General features: G+C 40.0%; 1 protein-coding gene across 2 annotated transcripts in view; it reads left to right on the forward strand.

The window, feature by feature from the left end:
- The window catches only part of IL1RAPL1 (interleukin 1 receptor accessory protein like 1), a 1,122,430-nt gene that overhangs the window by 15,822 nt on the left and 1,086,614 nt on the right, over positions 1–19,994 (forward strand). Inside the window, exon 2 of one of the 2 annotated variants that reach the window (XM_073328235.1) lies at positions 19,665–19,739. The exons of the other annotated variant lie outside the window; for it this stretch is intronic. The gene's annotated coding sequence lies outside the window, so the exon portion shown is untranslated. The remainder of the gene's footprint in view (positions 1–19,664; positions 19,740–19,994) is intronic. 2 annotated transcript variants of the gene reach the window in all.

Raw genomic sequence — 19,994 nt, forward strand, 5'->3', positions numbered from 1 at the left:
CTTGTCTCATATTCTGATCCCTTAGTGGTATCATGTATACTATTTAATTGCCCTTAGCTCTGTGTTTAAACTTTAGGAGTAAAAAAAGGGGAAGTTCAATGCCTTTGCAGAACAATTCTACTTTAATAAAAAAATTCACTACAAATTTGTTCCTCGCTCAGAGGAAAGCTGTAATGCACTGAGCATTATGGCAGGTAACCAGGCATTTAATGCAGACTTCCACTGAGGGTAACACTTCTTAAAAAGGCCAAGCTGGACCTTACATAAAGAGTTTTTTACCCTCTAAGATGCACAATAACATTATACAAAGTAACTACATACCCACACGTACTGCAGCCTTGCAAACTTGTCATTATAGATTTCCAATCCCAGTGGAGGTGGGGAAGAGGAATCTGATGTTTTCCCTGTTTGGGTTGGCAAAGTTTTGTGCTATGGGGAGGAGATAAGGAGATTCCCAAAGCTAAGGGTAGGAATAGAAGAAAGGGGGTGGGGGGGGGTTGCCATTAGTTTGGGAGTAAAGGTTGGAGTTCACAGCCTTTTCTCTGTCTGCCTAAATGACAGAGGAAGAATAAACATGAGGTGGCCTTTTATAATCTTCTAGTGGCTGCTTCCTACTGTACTGAGTAACCATGTAGGAGAGGGACTGTGAACTGCTATAAAAGTGGAACCACCTGCAGGTGACACCCACAAGTGGCTATAGGAACTGCCACCAACCCAATTAAAGGTCCAGTTTTCACTTGCCTGCCCAAATAATTGACTTGCTCAAGACAGTGGAATTCACAAGGCTGACACAACTTACAGAAGAAGGGGTTCATGATAAATCATTCTGGGAGACTCACTATCAGGACCCTATCAAAGTAATCTCTTCACTCTAATTCTGAAAAATAAAATTTCACTGAGGAGGGGATTGTTAAAATCTCTGACAGCTGAAGTAACATTCTGGCTGGAACAAGGTCTGTCTAGTGGAAGGGGGCAAGGGGAAGGGAGGACTGTTGCTGTAGTCCAGGTAGTAATTCTAATATAGTAAGCCTATATAACTTCCTTGGGATCACCTGGGCAGATCCTTGACTGTGGATCGATTCAACTCTACTTGAATGATGAGGGGCCTATCACAAAATGTTCAGGTAATTGCCTCTTATGACTCATCACACTCTTGGGTTCAGGGATGACTCAGCAGGCTTCAGCAGGCTCAGAAGTAACTCATCAAAGGGGATAAACAGGAATGTTTAAAACTATCTAAGGTACTTATATGGCTACCATTATCACAGTGTCTAAGGGCCTCACAATTTTTAATGTAATTTTCTGCATAACACCCCCGTAAGGTCAGGCTCAGAGAGGCAGAGTGACTTGCCTAAGATCACAGAGGAAGTCTATGATGAAACAGGAACTTAAAGCCAGGTCTCTCAACTAGGTTAGTTCCGTAACCACTAGACCATCCTTTCTCTCAACTGTCTCTTGAACTGTTAGTCCTTAGTGTCTAGTAATAACCAGGTGATGGAATTTATGTTCTCATCACACAACAGTGTAGAAATGAGAATTGCATTTTGATTATTTATTTGACTGTGAAAAATTATAATAGAAGAGAGAGCACTTTTCCTATTAAGCAATGGTTCTTCAAATGTAAAATTAATAGCTTTCAAGTCCAAGAGGGACCATTGTGATCATTTAGTCGCACCTCCTACATAATACAGGTGATAGGACTTCCCTGAATTAATTTCTGCTTGAAGTCCAAATAGCTATGGCTGAATTAAAGCATATCTCTTAGAAAAACATCCAATCTTGGTAAAAGATTGAGAGTGATGGAGAATCCACCATGACCCTTGGTTAGTTGTTCCAATGGTTAAGTACCCTCTCTGTTCAAAATTTGCATTTTATTTCTAGTCTCAATTTGATTAGCTTCAACTTCCAGCCATTGGATCTTGTTACACATTTGTCTGATTGCTGCTATCAAATTTTCATAGGTGCTTTTAGGCTGTGATCAAATCATCCCTCAGCCTTCATTTTGTTAAACTAATAGATTGAGTTTCTTCAGTTTCTCACTGTAAGGCATGTTTTCCAATCTTTAATCATTCTCTGCTCTTCTCTGAATCCTCTCCAATTTTTCAACATGTTTCTTGAAGTGTGCACACCTGAACTGGACACAATATTTCATTTGTGGTAGTATCCGTGTCAAATATAGAGGTAATATAGCCCCTCTACTCCCACTCAATATTTTTCTGTTAATACCTCCAAAAATCACATTTCCCTTTTTAACCACAGGGTCCGACTTTGAGCTTAGGTTCAGCTGATTATCCACCATGATCCTGCTTCCATTAAAAACAAAGAAACAAAAAAAATAGTCACTGTTTACCAGGATAGAGTCACACATCTTGTAAGTGTGGCCTGCATTCTTGGTTCATAGATGTGTCTTTACATTTGGCCGTATTGAAACGCATATTGCTTGCTTGCCCCAGTTTACCAACCAATCCAGATGATTCTGTATCAATGACTTGTCCTCTTCACTATTTGCTACTCCTCCAATTTTTGTGACATCAGCAAACTTCATCAGTACTGATTTTGTGTTTCATTCCAGATCATTGTTTTTTTAAAAAATGAAATAACATAGGGTCAAGAACTGATCCCTTCAGGACCCCACTAGAAACGCACCAACTTGATAATCACTATTTACAATTACATTTTGAGACCTATCTGTTAACCCATTTTAATCCACACAATGTGTGCCATGTTGACTTTGCATTCTTTTAGTTTCTTAATTATCATAAAGTCACATGATACCATGTCAAATGTCTTACAGAAGTCCAAGTATGTTACATCAACACTATTGCCTTTATCAACCAAAATAAGTTATTGGGTTTGGGACTATTGTTCCTAGACCTAGTACATTATGATGTCTGTTACAGACAAATTCATTGACCTAAGAATTGTCTTCCAACAACCATTCCCAGATCAGACAGGCATTACTAAAATGAATTTGTGGAGTGCTGTCTTCTGAATGACGGAGTTTGTACAATGATAGCAAAGTATTTTGTACAGTCATAAAAGGATTTACAGCATTCTAATCCAAGTCTAAAATACAGTAATTCAGGTTTTGAATATAGTTAACTTCCTTTTTCTAGCTAATTTAATGTTAAAAAATTCACTTTGGTTGTGTATATTTGGGACCACAACCACGTAAAATTGTAGACTCACAAACCTGGTGTAACACACAGCATGTAATTTATTTTTAATTTTCTATCAAAAATATAAGAAGGTAGTTTTGGGAGATGACTGACTCCTGGAACGAGCTATATTAGACAAAAAGTCTACTTAAAAATAATTGTCTGTATTTACAACATTTAAGGATCTGATCCTGCTGCCTCAGAGGGTTTGTCTAGACAGCTTCAAGCCCGGGTCCACTGCAGGACTAGCAGAGCTCTCCCTAGCACACTTTGAAGTTGCAGCTCCGGCAGGAGTTCCGGTTTCGAAGCCTAGGTAGAGGGGTGTGATTTAGAGCCCGAGCTCTCTCCAAGCTCTGTCTACAGGGCTATGTTTAGAGCACCAATACATGCCCTGCTAGCCCAAGTCTGTTGAGCTGGGCTAGGAGGCTCACTTCCACAGGCTGTGTAAATGCCTCCAAGGACCTGCTTTAGGAAAACATCCCTACTCACGACAGAACTTATGCACACGCTTTTAAATCCCATTGAAGTCAATGGGACCATAGGTATCTATTTAAAGCTAAGGACTTGCTTAAGTGCCTGAGTTAAGGCAAAACACCCATAGAAAAGCACTGCCTAAAAGAGGTGCCTTTAAACAGGTTCTTTTGACAAGTGTAAAGTGCCATTAATTGTTCATGTCTTGGGCATGCTTAAAAGTTGATTCTGGTTTTAGAGATATTGCCAGTTTGAGATTTCCTTAGAACTGAAATGAACATTTTAAGTAGCCACTGCTCATGTGCATACCCACCATATCTGCATATGATGGTGATACCTAAATGATAAATGCAAAGCTGTATGATAGCTCTCTCTTAGCGCTTCCCCCCCCCCCCGCCCCAAGAATCAGCTTCCCTACTTCCAGCATTTCAATCCCTTTGGCAGTTTCACATGACGCTAAAATCAACCTGTAAGAGAATTCTTTCATTCTTTCCTCCCAGATATTTTGTCCCCTCCAAAATCTCACCTGCCTGAGGCCCAGGATGGGCAATATTCAGTCCCAGCTCAGGGAAAGGTTTAAGTTCTGAAATCTTGTGACTCTGTAAGCCCTAGTAATGCAACCACTGGCACAGGGGAATCCTTACTTTCCCAAGGGAGATCGATTTTTCTTACCCAAGAAAGTCCTGAGAGATCAGAGCTTCATACTGTAACGTTTTTAGCTCTAGGAAGCAATTTCAGGCTATTTTTAGAGGTGAGGCGTGGATTGGTTCCTTTTGAGATCTGTCCAGTTGAACAAATGTAACCTAAGGCACCTGGCTTTCCAGGCAGTGGGATACATTTTTTTTAAAAAACTCTCTCAAACCTTTGTAAAATAGTTCTAATAGCACACACGTGGCATACAGAGAACACATGTTAATTTGTGGTGGCAGAAAGTACTCACTTAGCATGACTTATAAAACCCACTCATGACTTTGCCATTCACGAATAGTGTAGCAGTGCGAAATTCCTGTTGATAAAACCTTTGTACCACACCATATAATCATGTTTTGCCACTGTTGTTCTGCCCCAGTTCTTGTGCAGAAGTTCTGGTCAACTCCCTCCTGGGAAGCAGCACTGGAATACAGTCAGTGTGTGACCTAGGGTCTCTAATGACTGTATGACCTATTGTATGGTGGGACAGAGATGTTGTAGAAGCCCCTCTGCTTGTGCCATTTAAAACTACAACAGCTAGTGTTTTAAAAAGTTGCCAGTTGCCTTAGGTGCTTAGTACTTCAGTATGGCATTTGAGGTATTCTCTATAGTACATGGAGCAAAGTAGGGGAATACTGCAAATACTGAGATCACTTCCTCTATTTAATTACGGTAAAATTAATGGGGTTTAAGACTGACCACAAAATAATAGATAAAGCACTGAAGATATGAAATGGGGACAAATCCTGCATTGCACAAGAAGATAATGAGCCCCCCCTCTCCATTTTTAATTAATATGAATGGGTAGGTTATGCAAATCAGTCTTAGAACCATAGGTTGTCATCCCATCTTCTAATTTACTCACAGGGAAGCCAAATGAGGCACACTTAGGTTGGAAGCATAGAATTGGGGAGAGTCAGAACCCTAGAGTGAACCTTCTGCCTGAACTTAGGTTGTGTGTTAAGTGGAGGGGAGTAGCCACTTAGCCACTCCCCACAGCATGTGTAGCTCCGGAATATATGATTAGCTGTCCAAATGATTAGCACATTGTTCCCTGAACTCCCATGGTGGCTATTGAATAACCTGGACAAACCAGTCAATGGCAAACTCATATTTCCAGAAGTGGGGATTCTGAGAATTTTCAGGCTTTGACTTCTTCCTCCTGAACACTTTGAGGAAAGCATGCTTTGCCTCTTGTAAATAATATCATCATCCCAAACTTGTCTTGATAAATACAGATGTGGATGTAACAATAAATATAAAAGAGACACAGAGTGTTGTTGTTTTTGCTTATTTTTCTTACTATCTATTGCAATAGGTAATGTTATTCATTTGATCAAGTTGATAAATTTGAGGTTATACTTTGCCATAGCACTTATGCATCATTTTGAATATTTTTCAAGATGGGAAAGCATCTACACTGCAATATCATTTCAGGATACAAAATACACAGCAGATACTAGAGATGGGTATTTCTCCCCAAATAGTAATTTCACAATACTTTCTTTTCTATTTTATAGAGAGGAGAGAGGAATTAGATTTCTCAATGGAGTTAGAGTTTAAACTACTCTTCTACCAAACCCATTACAGAAAAATTTGAAGTGTGATATTATGGATAAAGTACTACAGAATGCCTCTGAAGAGTGGTTTTGAGTGCATGAGATTCTAAAGAGAATTAATGCACCTCTCACTCTGAAATCATTCCTCAAAATTCACAGATATGGAGAAGAGAGTGTCCCTCATCAAAGCTAAGGGAAAATGCTGCCATTTCTATGCACGGTGATTTGTTGGAACACATTTTGGTTCAGGCTGAATGGTATGGAAAAGAGAAATAATTAGGTTACTTCTTTGCCAACTTTCTCTCAATCTTTTAATTATAATTATTGGCAGGGGATGAAATGAGATTTGTCTATATTAATTTGCTTCCCTAGCATCAGTGGTTGAAAATTCTGATAGGCTAGACATACAAGTGTTCCGTTGTCAAACTTTGCATGGTTTTAAAAAAAATACTTCATTGACTGTAACTCAAATATATGTTACAGCTGAGCTGTAATGAATAAAAATATCAATAAAACTAATAATATAGCATGTTGAGTAGTTAATGATACTACTCAAATACTTAGTTACTAACATTTGGATCAAGGCCTGAGGACTCATGATTACTATCTGAAAAAAATATAGCATGGAAACATCACAGATGAGGAGGAGTTACTTAGCCTAGTAGAAATAATCATATGAAATTTAGGAAAATTCAAGTTTAATGTCACTAAAGAGCTCCCAAATGTCAGATCCATCAGACTGACTAGCCTTCCAAAGAAAGGGAAGATCCTTTGCTTTTGAATCTGGACTAGACAGAGTGCTAGAAAATACACTGGGAAGTTCAGTCCTGTAGTGCCAGGGTAATGGACAAAACAACCTACTAGGTCTTCTTTTTTTTTTTTTTTTTGCTAGCATCAGTAATTAACTGCCATTCAGAGGAAGCACAGGAAACTAAGAAATGTTGCAAACTCTTTTTTTCTTTAAAAAAAAGAATACACTGGCACAAACATTAAGTTGCTTCTACATCTGGTCAGAAAAAGAGGGGGCAGTCAAAAAATTGACTGAAATTTTCTGACCAGCTCTACTTGTTTGTTTATAAAGAGAGTACATTTTTGGTAACCATTTTGGAAGAGATCACTCTTCTAAATTTTCCAGCTGCCATTCAACATTCCATGGCTTCCTTTTTTCCTTCAGCTTTGTGGGTGTCTTTATGTTGATTATTTCAAAAAAGTAACATATGTAGGTGGACACAATAAACTGCAGTGAGATGAGGGAAAAACTCCAGTTATATAAAAAGCTTTCCTTCTATAAAAGCTGAAAATGAGTAATGATTAATAGGTGTTATTACCATTCTCATAATACAGTGAGTCCATCTGCAACAAATTACATAAAAAACTTAAAAGTACTGCCATGAGGGCTATACCATTGTATATGTGCTAGTGCCCAGTGCTGATAGGGGAGACACGATTTATTTCGTGAGCTCCTTTTACTCCTAGTAGTGTGAACATTGCACAACAGCAATCCAGTCACTGATTCACCATAACTGGAGTCTGAAGGTATTCCCTTCTAGTTTCCTGCTTGGAAGATTTTACTATCCTACTGGAATTTACATTGATCCCCTTAGTCTGGACTTACACAAATTCGCTGAAAAGCACAACAAGGATGAGGAGATGTGAAAGTAGAAACCAAATAAAGGAAAAACTGGAACAGGAAAATTATATATATTATACCACTTGTGACGGGGCAAGGACAGATGGCTATGGAAAAGTAGTGGGAGATAGATATATTAGCTCCAGGCTCAACAAATCCCTGGTACCAGGTTAAGTGAAATGGAAGCTGCTCCAGGTCAATTAAAACACCTGGGGCCAATTAAGAACTTTCCAGAAGGCAGGGAGAAGGCTAGGTTGATTTGGGACACCTGAAGCCAATCAGGGCTGGCTGAAGCTAGTTAAAAGCCTCCCAGTTACTCAGGTGGGTGTGCATGTCAGGAGCTGTGGGAGGAAGTTGTGCTGTTGGAGAGACTTAGTAATACACACCATATCAGGCACAAGGAAGCAGGCCCTGAGGTAAGGGTGAAGTGGAGCTTGAGGAAGTCAGGGCTGCTGTGGGGGAAGTAGCCCAGGGAATTGTACCTGTCCTGCTTCTAAAAGGTCAGCTACCATAGCTGATACTATTAGGGTCCCTGGGCTGGAGCCTGGAGTAGAGGGTGGGCCCGGGCTCCCCCCCACACACACACCTTTGCCCCCTGATTAATCACTGAGACTGGGAGACAACAGAGACTGTGCAAGGAAGGATAACTTCTCCTCACCTCCCTTGCTGGCTTATGATGAAAATGGCTCAGTAGACTGTGACCCTTGTCTCTAGAGAAAAAAGGGTTCCGTGGAGGGTCACAGTGAGCCTCTGAGGCTAGCGAAATCCACCAGGAAACGCGGGACCCACGGAGGCAAGGCCAGAGCTTTGTCACATGCTCCTTTGTCAAGTTTTTCAAGAAACTTGTGCTTTAATGTGACATACTAATCCATAATAGGATTAAAAATAATTATTTTCCCATTTTGTTCCTGTCTTTCTGAGACTGGTTCAGTACATATCACATTGTTTGTGTAGTCTTGCATTATTTAGCAAAACCCTCAGATATTGAACAGCTGGTTGCTGGTTTTGACCTGCAACATTAGAATAACAGCAGTACAAAGACTACAGATTTTGGCAGCAGTAAACTGTACAGCTGAACTATGATATTTGCAATTAATATGTTAGTTGCAAAACTGCATCTGCTTGTTTTCATTTCCTATTATCTTTTATCTAGCACAGCCTAGAATGTACACAAGCCTCAATAAATTTTGGAAGGAGGTGATGCAGTTATAAAACAAACGTGCATTTCTTTGCACTGTGCATGCCACAGCAAAATTTTAAGCTCAGTGTCCTAAATATGCTCAACTACATGTTAGATATGGATTTATGAATGATTGAATAGTAAATGCTGCCCTATCAGTAAATAATAATGTTAGTTTAACATTTCTCTAGTAGATGCACATTACATGTATTTTAAATTAGAGTTAACTATCTTACATGTAAATAGTACAATCAAGCTGCAATTAATTTTATTAATCTAATATTGTTTTATACGCAGTAATTCGCTGAGCAACATATATCATTTGCCACTTAATGTAAAGTGCAATTACTCTTTGTAAGGTTAGTTGCAGCTCATCCCGATACTAAAGGGATGTTGGGGGAAGAGATGTTTATGGTAGGAACTGGAAGATGGTAACTCGAAGAGACTTCGCCAGCTGCAGTGACAAACAAAGCTTACTTTATTATTGCCTTGATAAAAGCTATTGAGCCCTGAGTACATAGAAGTTGCTTGGAGCCTCAGACCCGGTATGCAAGGAACATCCGATTCCCCCTTTGAGCAGTCTGTTTGGTTACACTTGATTCCTCTGGCCCATTTTTTTATCATTTTCCAGCCACTGTAACCTAAGAAAAACCAATTCCTAAGCAACTACTGAAAACACTTTCAGAGGCCAATCCTGCCAGGAGCTGAGCACCCTTGATGTCTATGAAAGACAGGTGGATTTGATAGTAACATATTGCAGGTGGCAGCTGGCATGATCAGACCCTAATGTACAAATATAAACCTTAATGTCCGTTGTCTGAAATTAGATTTACACATTGGGTGGAATGTTTTCTCTGGCAAAATCCCAACAGGTGTCTCTTTTTTTTTTTTTCAAAACATTCTGCATAAGGTAAAATACATTTATAAAAGCAAAGTGCTATTAACTATTTTGGTTCTAAGATCTTCAAAGCAAGGGGGGAGAGTGTCTTTTTGTGCCCCTAACACAGTGGGGCCCTGATCCATGACTAAGGCCCTTAGGCACTGCTGCAGCGCAAATAAATAATAATATAATGAAGTGTTTTTCCTTCCTATGTGATACTGAGAAGTGGAAAGAAAAAGTTAAACCATGTGATAATTGTACAGTATACAAATGTAAAGCAGAAAACATATTAGAAAGTCTGATGAAACATTCAAAACTATTATTATGACTAATATGTTTTGTTCTGCTCCACAGATACAAAGACAGTGACCTACTGTTTTCGCTCTTACTCCCTAAATTTCTCTAACATACTGACATTTTAAAGAATCATTCAGTGAGCAAAAGAAAATGATACAAAAAACAATAGCAGAGGTTCTTGACCAGTATTTTGTTATGCATTAAAATAGTGATGGAAAATCTAGAGAGAGCTTGTTAGAGAGGCTGCAGTTTTGAAACAGAAACCAAGTAAGCAAGGAATATATCTATAATACAGCAGTACCTCAGATTAGATCACAATCTGTTAACAATTTTCATTTAACTGCTTACAAATCCAAATGTACATAAAGTTGATCACAGTTCAGTAATAGTCAGTGACTATTGAACTAAGCAAGAGTCATAGGGCCAAATCGTGTGAGTCACTCAGTAAATTTCATGAGGCAATATATCACCTTAATCTTGCAAGGTGCTGAGCACTCTTGACCTGATCTAGCAAAGCACACAAACACATGCTTCACTTCAAGCCTGTGAGAGTTTCCAATGAAGTCATTGAGACAGCCCATATGCTTAAAGTTAAACATGTTGTTAAGTGTTTTGGAGGACTGGGGCCAGAGTGCTCAGCATCTTACAGGATTGAGCCTTTAATTCTCTATTTGTAGTCATTGGGAATTTTGAGTACTCGACATATCCGAGTCCCCAATCCTGCAAAGCGCATGAATACCTTTAAGCATTTAAGTGAAATCAGTGGGACAACTCATGCACTTGCAGTTAGACACATGATTAAGTGTTTTGCTGTATAGGGGCCAGAATGAGGTACTAACATTGAAAACTCCATCATTCTTGTGACCCACATTCCTTTCTCTATTTATCTGATGAGTAGTGAACTATGCTTGTTGGCTTATTTTCTCTACCACAGGTTGAGTTTTGCCTCTTTGACCTTAATTAGTGAAAGGGTGGGCAATTTGTTGTATGTTACCATTGCGATGTGAACCAATCCTTTTGTCAAGGAGAATCCCTGCAATTTATATTTTTCATTTTTTTTAATTAGCTGAGGATTTGATACCCGAAGACCTCCTCTTTGCAATGTCCAGCTCAGAAAAGTTCACCTGAGAGGGGAACAAACTTACTCATTTAGCTATTGTTTTCAGTTCAGGCATGGATCTATCTGCTACACTTGGTTTATGTGTGCTAGAACAGAAAATTAGTCTCCTGGCACAAACATTTTAATGTATATTATCCCAGAAGTTTTGTTTTTCCTTTGCATAGGTAAGAGGCAATGAAAATTTATTACTCTTGAAAATGTATTAGAGGATTAGTGGTGGCTTATATTTTGCAGAACAACAACTTTGTTTGCCAATATTATAAAGTGATAACTTTGCCTTTATAGTCTTATATATATTGATTTTTCAATGCACTAAAATTGTGAGATATATCTATACTACAGAGTGACGAGTTCAGGTCAAAGAGGCAAAAGTCAACCTGTGGTAGATTAATCACAGCATTTGAAATAATTAAGCAAATTGGATGTTTTAAATGCTGCTTAGGTAATTTAGTTGACCAGTTTGATAAATACTGCACTTTAATATTTGATAATTATGATTCCTAGTAGTTTGTGAGAATTTTTCGTTATGAGCAATTAGCTTTTATTTTTAATTAACCAAAATGGCTAAAAATAATATATAGTGTATAAAACCTGTTATCTTGCATCAAAATGTGTTTCTTTATATTCATTTGTTTTGACCGCTGCTTTGGGGTCAGGTATTGAAAGTATTTATGCTTTACTGAAGTGGGTAGTTCTACAGATTACTATGGTCTGGGATTCTCAAAAGGGCCTTATGACAGGGTACATAAACGCTGCACCATGTAAGATGTTTCTCTGAGCTGGAGTGGCCCAGGCTTGATGCACCTGTAAGTCATGTCAGGACTGAAGGAGGCATTCAAGAGGGGAGATCCCCAATCTTCCCAACTCCTAGGGAGAGGCCTGATAGACACAGAGCCTGCTTCCTTGCCTAAAGAAGGTTCAAGCCCTCTGAGGTAAAGGAGCATTAGACTTTCCTTTTCCTTAGTTTATTTTCCTGTTCCTACTTTATTTGTTCCCTGAGCCCTGGAAGGGGTAAGCATCCAGAGGTACTCAACTAGAGGGATCAGACTCTGTGTCCTCTTCGGAGTGCTACTGAGAATCCCCATTTGAGTCTACAATCCTGTCAACATCCTAAGAGGGTGCTCTTGCATGACCAGAACCCTGACAGTCCTAATTGAAATTCTCTGGAAGATGGCAGCCTAACTCAGTTAATCTTTTTTGGAAATCACAGACCATAGCAATTAAGATTGTCAAGTTAAATCAATAAAACAAAAAGAGGGTGGATGATGGAAGCATTATTATCCCCATTTTACAGATGAATAATCAAGGCACAATGGGATTAACTGACTTGTCAAAAGTCACACAGGAAGTCTGTGAAAGGTCCTGAGAATTTTAATTAATAGGTAAGGTAATACTTAAAGCATGTCTACACTTACAGCATTGCAGCACGGCTTGTGAAGACACTCTATGCCAACAGGAAAAAGCTCTCCCGTTGGCATAATAAAACCATCTCTGTGAGCAGCAGCAACTATGTTGGCAGAAGAAGATCTCCTGCTGACACAGCGCTGTTCATACTGGTGCATACATCAGTGTAGATTCATAGATTCATAGATTCATAGATATTTAGGTCAGAAGGGACCATTATGATCATCTAGTCTGACCTCCTGCACAATGCAGGCCACAGAACTTCACCCACCACTCCTAAAAAAGACCTCACACCTATATCTGTGCTATTGAAGTCCTCAAATTGTAGTTTGAAGACCTCAAGGAGCAGAGAATCCTCCAGCAAGTGACCCGTGCCCCATGCTACAGAGGAAGGCGAAAAACCTCCAGGGCCTTCCAATCTGCCCTGGAGGAAAATTCCTTCCCGACCCCAAATATGGCGATCAGCTAAACCCTGAGTATATGGGCAAGATTCATCAGCCAGATACTACAGAAAATTCTTTCCCGGGTAACTTGGATCTTACCCCATCTAAAAACCCATCACAGGCCATTGGGCCTATTTACCATGAATATTTAATTACCAAAACCATGTTATCCCATCATACCATCTCCTCCATAAACTTATCGAGTTTAATCTTAAAGCAAGATAGATCTTTTGCCCCCACTACTTCCCTCGGAAGGCTATTCCAAAACTTCACTCCTCTGATGGTTAGAAACCTTCGTCTAATTTCTAATCTAAATTTCCTAGTGGCCAGTTTATATCCATTTGTTCTTGTGTCCACATTGGTACTGAGTTTAAATAATTCCTCTCCCTCTCTGGTATTTATCCCTCTGATATATTTATAGAGAGCAATCATATCTCCCCTCAACCTTCTTTTAGTTAGGCTAAACAAGCCAAGCTCCCTGAGTCTCCTTTCATAAGACAAGTTTTCCATTCCTCGGATCATCCTAGTAGCCCTTCTCTGTACCTGTTCCAGTTTGAATTCATCCTTCTTAAACATGGGAGACCAGAACTGCACACAGTATTCCAGGTGAGGTCTCACCAGTGCCTTATATAACGGTACTAAAACCTCCTTATCCCTACTGGAAATACCTCTCCTGATGCATCCCAAGACGACATTAGCTTTTTTCACAGCCATATCACATTGGCAGCTCATAGTCATCCTATGATCAACCAATACTCCAAGGTCCTTTTCCTCCTCCGTTACTTCTAGTTGATGCGTCCCTAGCTTATAACTAAAATTCTTGTTACTAATCCCTAAATGCATGACCTTACACTTCTCACTATTAAATTTCATCCTATTCCTATTACTCCAGTTTACAAGGTCATCCAGATCCTCCTGTAGGGTATCCCTGTCCTTCTCTAAATTAGCAATACCTCCCAGCTTTGTATCATCTGCAAACTTTATTAGCACACTCCCACTTTTTGTGCCCAGGTCAGTAATAAAAAGATTAAATAAGATTGGTCCCAAAACTGATCCTTGAGGAACTCCACTGGTAATCTCCCTCCAACTTGACAGTTCACCTTTCAGTAGGACCCGTTGTAGTCTCCCCTTTAACCAATTCCCTATCCACCTTTCAATTTTCCTATTGATGCCCATCTTATCCAATTTAACTAATAATTCCCCATGTGGCACAGTATCAAACGCCTTACTAAAATCTAAGTAAATTAGATCCGCTGCGTTTCCTTTATCTAAAAAATCTGTTACTCTCTCAAAGAAGGAGATCAGGTTGGTTTGGCACGATCTACCTTTTGTAAAACCATGTTGTATTTTGTCCCATTTACCATTGACTTCAATGTCCTTAACTACCTTCTCCTTCAAAATTTTTTCCAAGACCTTGCATACTACAGATGTCAAACTAACAGGCCTATAATTACTTGGATCACTTTTTTTCCCTTTCTTAAAAATAGGAACTATGTTAGCAATTCTCCAATCATACGGTACAACCCCTGAGTTTACAGATTCATTAAAAATTCTTGCTAATGGGCTTGCAATTTCTTGTGCCAATTCTTTTAATATTCTTGGATGAAGATTATCTGGGCCCCCCGATTTAGTCATAGAATCATAGAATCATAGAATATCAGGGTTGGAAGGGACCCCAGAAGGTCATCTAGTCCAACCCCCTGCTCAAAGCAGGACCAATTCCCAGTTAAATCATCCCAGCCAGGGCTTTGTCAAGCCTGACCTTAAAAACCTCTAAGGAAGGAGATTCTACCACCTCCCTAGGTAACGCATTCCAGTGTTTCACCACCCTCTTAGTGAAAAAGTTTTTCCTAATATCCAATCTAAACCTCCCCCACTGCAACTTGAGACCATTACTCCTCGTTCTGTCATCTGCTACCATTGAGAACAGTCTAGAGCCATCCTCTTTGGAACCCCCTTTCAGGTAGTTGAAAGCAGCTATCAAATCCCCCCTCATTCTTCTCTTCTGCAGGCTAAACAATCCCAGCTCCCTCAGCCTCTCCTCATAACTCATGTGTTCCAGTCCCCTAATCATTTTTGTTGCCCTTCGCTGGACTCTCTCCAATTTATCCACATCCTTCTTGAAGTGTGGGGCCCAAAACTGGACACAGTACTCCAGATGAGGCCTCACCAATGTCGAATAGAGGGGAACGATCACGTCCCTCGATCTGCTCGCTATGCCCCTACTTATACATCCCAAAATGCCATTGGCCTTCTTGGCAACAAGGGCACACTGCTGACTCATATCCAGCTTCTCGTCCACTGTCACCCCTAGGTCCTTTTCTGCAGAACTGCTGCCTAGCCATTCGGTCCCTAGTCTGTAGCTGTGCATTGGGTTCTTCCGTCCTAAGTGCAGGACCCTGCACTTATCCTTATTGAACCTCATCAGATTCCTTTTGGCCCAATCCTCCAATTTGTCTAGGTCCTTCTGTATCCTATCCCTCCCCTCCAGCGTATCTACCACTCCTCCCAGTTTAGTCCCATTAAGCTGTTTGAGTTTCGCTTCTAGCTCCGATATGGTGATGTGTACCTCCATATCCTCATTCCCATTTATCATGCTACCATTATCCCTAAGATCCTCTTTAGTCTTATTAAAGACTGAGGCAAAGTATTTGTTTAGATATTGGGCCATGCCTAGATTATCCTTGACCTCCACTCCATCCTCAGTTTTTAGCGGTCCCACTTCTTCTTTCTTTGTTTTCTTCCTATTTATATGACTATAGAACCTTTTACTATTGGTTTTAATTCCCTTTGCAAGGTCCAACTCTACTTGACTTTTAGCCTGTCTCACTTTATCCCTACATATTCTGACCTCAATAAGGTAGCTTTCCTTACTGATCCCTCCCTTCTTCCACTCCCTATATGCTTTCTGCTTTTTCTTAATTACCTCTCTAAGATGCTTGCTCATCCAGCTTGGTCTACAACTCCTGCCTATGAATTTTTTCCCCTTTCTTGGGATGCAGGCTTCCGATAGCTTCTGCAGCTTTAATTTAAAATAATCCCAGGCCTCCTCTACCTTTAAACCCATAAATTCTTCAGTCCAATCCACTTCCCTAACTAATTTCCTTAATTTTTGAAAGTCAGCCCTTTTGAAATCAAAAACTCTAGTTGCAGATTTATTTTTGTTAATCCTTCCATTCAGTTTGAACTGAATTAGCTCATGATCACTTGAGCCAAGATTATCCCCTACAACCATTTCCTCTATGAGGTCCTCATTACTCACCAAGACCAAATCTAAAATGGCATCCCCTCTAGTCGGTTCAGCAACTACTTGCTGAAGGAATCCATCAGCTATCGCATCTAGGAAAATCTGAGCCCTATTATTATTACTAGCACTCGTCCTCCAGTCTATATCTGGGAAGTTAAAGTCTCCCATGATCACACAGTTTCCATTAGTATTTACTTTATTAAAAACATTAAAAAGGGCTCTATCCATATCCAAATTAGATCCCGGCGGTCTATAGCACACCCCAAGCACTATCCCAGGGGAGGCTCTAATAGTTTTCTTCCCCAATTTAATTGTTGCCCAGACAGACTCAGTCATATCCATTTCATCGCTTCTTATTTCTTTACATTCTATCTCATCATTGATATACAATGCTACTCCACCACCTTTACCTTTATTTCGGTCTTTCCTAAACAGCACATACCCTTCAATACCTGTAGCCCAGTCATGACTACTATTCCACCAGGTCTCTGTTATACCTATAATATCTGGTTTCACTTCCTGCACCAGTAACTCTAGTTCCTCCATTTTGTTATCTAGGCTCCTTGCATTAGTGTACAAACATCTTAATTTTTGCTGTTTGGCCTCACTCACATTCTGTACCCTATTAGGCACGGTTATTTTACTACCAGTATAACCTATTAGACTTGTATCTACACTGCCCTTCCTCCTACCTACAGCTGTATCCACTCTTACTTCATTTTCTTTCCACTCTATGCTAAATTCTGGCGTGGAGATTACCTGGACATCTCCCAACCATCTCCCCCAAATTCCTAGTTTAAAGCTCTCTTATTCAGTTGTGCCAGCCTCCATCCTAGAAGTCTATTTCCTTCCCTACTCAGATGAAGTCCATCCCGAGAGAACTGTCCTCTATCCATGAATGCCTCCCAATGGCCATACATCCCAAAGCCCTCCTTATAGCACCACTGCCTAAGCCATCTATTGATAGTCATAATCTTGTCACACCTTTGTTGCCCTTCTCTAGGAACAGGCAGAATCCCACTAAAGATCACCTGAGCCTCAATTTCCTTAAGCGTCCTCCCCAGCCTAGCATAGTCTCCCTTAATACTTTCCAGCGAGAATCTAGCCGTATCATTTGTTCCCACATGAAGGATAATTAGGGGATTCTTTCCCGCTCCCTTTAGAATCCTTTTCAACCTCAGGTCTACATCCCGTATCTTAGCACCTGGAAGACAGCACACCCTCCTATTTTCTGGATCAGCTCTGGTTACAGGCCTATCTATTCTTCTCAGTAAAGAGTCCCCAATCACATAGACCTGCCTTTTCCTAGTGACGGTGCTATTCTCCAGTCTATCCCCTGTTCCCTCTGGCTGCAAGTTCTTTCCATTCCCATTCTCCCTTGTAATCCTTTTTAACCCATCCTGTATCCTCCTGGGGCTCATATTTGGTGTAATCTCCATTAACTCTTCCCCTTTTCCTATAGGACTAAGTGTAGTTTATGTTGGTGTAACTTATGTCACTTGGGGTGGTTTATTCACACCCTGGAGTGACATAAGCTATAGTGTAGAGCATTGGTTCTTAAAGCCGGTCTGCCGCTTCTTCAAGGAAAACCCCTTGGCCCGCGCCACTTCCCGCAGCCCGCATTGGCCTGGAGCGGTGAACCATGGCCAGTGGGAGCCGCGATTGGCCAAATCTACTGACACGGCAGGTAAACAAACCGGTCTGCACCATGGGCTTTCCCTGAACAAGCAGCAGATCGGCTTTGAGAACCTCTGGTGTAGACATAGCCAAAACTGTAAGATCTTTGGGGCATAGTCTATCTTTGTCATAGGAGTACAGTTACTCACTTGTATTAATGTTTACCATATCAGATTGTATTTACTGAACATCTCTGGTAAAACCCACAAAATGAGGCTACTTGTGCACCTACAGTAACTCACATGCCTACCATGTTTGACGGATCAGGCTGTAAAAATGCATGGAGATCCTGATAAAAGTAGCAATAGGAAATTTTATCCTACAGTGTGTGTTTATGCCTGATTTGTCAATGGGGTTTTATAGCAAACATGCTAAAAGGGTCATGAGAGCTATGTTAGAGTGCAGAACTTATAGTAGCATGAAACGTGCTACCAGGAATCATGATGCTTCATTGGTTTCCGCTTTATTATACTGCTGCTTAGTAGTGTGTTTCTTTTGCGAGAGGACACATATTTAGCCTATTGAAGATGCAGGGTCCCTATAAAATATGCTCAATGTTCAACTTCTGACTTAAAAAAATCTTTAGTATTTTATTGACTACATGCATTTTTTTATTCTTATGAAAACCGAACAGATAAGATAAAATAAATTTTAACAGACACTTGACTAGTGCATTAAAAATTGTTTTCTGCTAATCCTTTGATGAAGGTATATTGATTTTTAGAAAAAAATCTTTCTATAATTAATATTCTTCAATACTGATTCTAATGCTTTGCTAGCCTTGACTATAAAACATTATGGCCTGGTTTCTGATATATGTTTTGCTGTTAGGCAAAAGCAGAAAGAGGCCAGAATCTAGAATTACTTTCAACATAGCAAAGGCAGCATGGTCTAGTGGATGGAGCACTGGACTGGAAATCCGGAAAACTCTGTTCTATTTTTGGGTCTACCAGTGACCTAATCTTAGACCTTGGGCAAGTAACTTCATTTCTCCAATTCTTTGTTCTCTTGTCTATTTAGATTGTAAACTGTTCAGGCCAGGGACTGTCTCTCACTGTGTGTCTGTATAGTGTGGAGCACAATGAGTCCTGGTTGGTACCTCTAGGTGCTCATGTAATACAAATAATGAAGATAATAGAGAGGTCCCTTTCCTCCAATCCAGTAACACAGGAAATTTCTCTAGTACTCCAGAGTTCTGGAAAAAAGACAGATCCCAACCTGGTCCAGGCACCATGGATTAAATTTTTCAAAAGAGCTAAGGGCTAGATTTCGAGAGTTCAGCATCAAGAATTAATGCCAGATTTTCAAAAGAGCTCAGTTTCCTCTTGACACCTAGATAAGGGCCAGATTTTCCTTGGAACCAAAGAACTCCCATTTTGATGTTCATGAAATGATTTTTCAAATGATCTCAATGCCCAACTGGCTGAGTACTAAAAAAAATCTGGCCACTTATTTGCCTAAATGGGATCTGAGCTCTTTTGAAAATATATCCCTAATGTCCCCAAAAAGGTGGTTGTCTGATAAGGATGACGTCCATCTTTGTCTCCCTCCCAATGACAGGTATATGACGGTTGGTAGTATACATCTTCTAGTGGTGCACTTATCTTCTTTGTGGAGTGGCAGAGAAGTGTGCTTGGCAGCATGTCCCACAAGTCCACCCAATGAATTCCTGATCTGCACATAAGGATTCCTAATCAGGACAGGATGTTCCCACCAGAATCCTTGATATCTTGTAGCAGCAATAGCTGGGGTAAGAATTCAACTTGACATGTAATTAGGAAATCCTTATTACTTATAGAAACCTCATTTTGATTCCTGATTAGTACAATACTGGTTGAACCAATGGTTTAAAAAATAACCAAGCAGACTCCCACTTAATTGGAGCATTATGTTTCTTTACATTGTCAGAGCTCTGGCTGGTCTGGAACACTGGACTGACTGACTGATTTCACTGTGATCTAGGGATGGCAATCCGGAAGACAGGTTTGGAAATTTTTATTTCAACATTTAGGGTGAAATACTGGCCCTACTGAAATCAATGGCAAAATTCTCAATAAATTCCATGGGGGCAACTATTTCAACCCTAGATTTTCATTAAATTATACACTTAATGTAATGGTCTATGGAAATTTCAAATGTGGAAAAAATGTTCCTATTGGTTGTTTTGTGAAATGTTGTCACTCTTAGTGTTTGTTATTTGAAGAAGCATATAGGGCTACTGTTAAGGTTCCTTCCCCA

This window comes from Lepidochelys kempii, chromosome 1 (genome assembly GCF_965140285.1).
Source record: "Lepidochelys kempii isolate rLepKem1 chromosome 1, rLepKem1.hap1, whole genome shotgun sequence".
NCBI lineage: Eukaryota > Metazoa > Chordata > Testudines > Cheloniidae > Lepidochelys > Lepidochelys kempii.